Below are 605 nucleotides of genomic sequence, written 5' to 3'. Positions count from 1 at the left end.
TTGTTGCGATGTGTGTGGACTGTTGTCTATTGCGATGTGTGTGGACTGTTGTTTATTGCGATGTGTGGACTGTTGTATATTACGATGTTTGTGGACTGTTGTATATTGCGATGTGTGTGGACTGTTGTTTGTTGCGATGTGTGTGAACTGTTGTATATTGCGATGTGTGCGGACTGTTGTTTATTGCGATGTGTGCGGACTGTTGTTTGTTGCGATGTGTGTAAACTGTTGTATATTGCGATGTGTGTGGACTGTTGTATATTGCGATGTGTGTGGACTGTTGTTTATTGCGATGTGTGCGCACTGTTGTTTATTGCGGTGTGTGTGGACTGTTGTCTATTGCGATGTGTGTGGACTGTTGTTTGTTGCGATGTGTGTGGACTGTTGTTTGTTGCGATGTGTGTGGACTGTTGTTTATTGCGATGTGTGGACTGTTGTATATTACGATGTGTGGACTGTTGTATATTACGATGTTTGTGGACTGTTGTATATTGCGATGTGTGTGGACTGTTGTTTGTTGCGATGTGTGTGGACTGTTGTATATTGCGATGTGTGCGCACTGTTGTTTATTGCGATGTGTGTGGACTGTTGTCTATTGCGATGTG

The sequence above is a fragment of the Sphaeroforma arctica genome (assembly GCF_001186125.1).
Source record: "Sphaeroforma arctica JP610 unplaced genomic scaffold supercont1.197, whole genome shotgun sequence".
In the NCBI taxonomy this organism is placed as follows: domain Eukaryota; class Ichthyosporea; order Ichthyophonida; genus Sphaeroforma; species Sphaeroforma arctica.
This window is presented reverse-complemented; position numbering follows the sequence as displayed.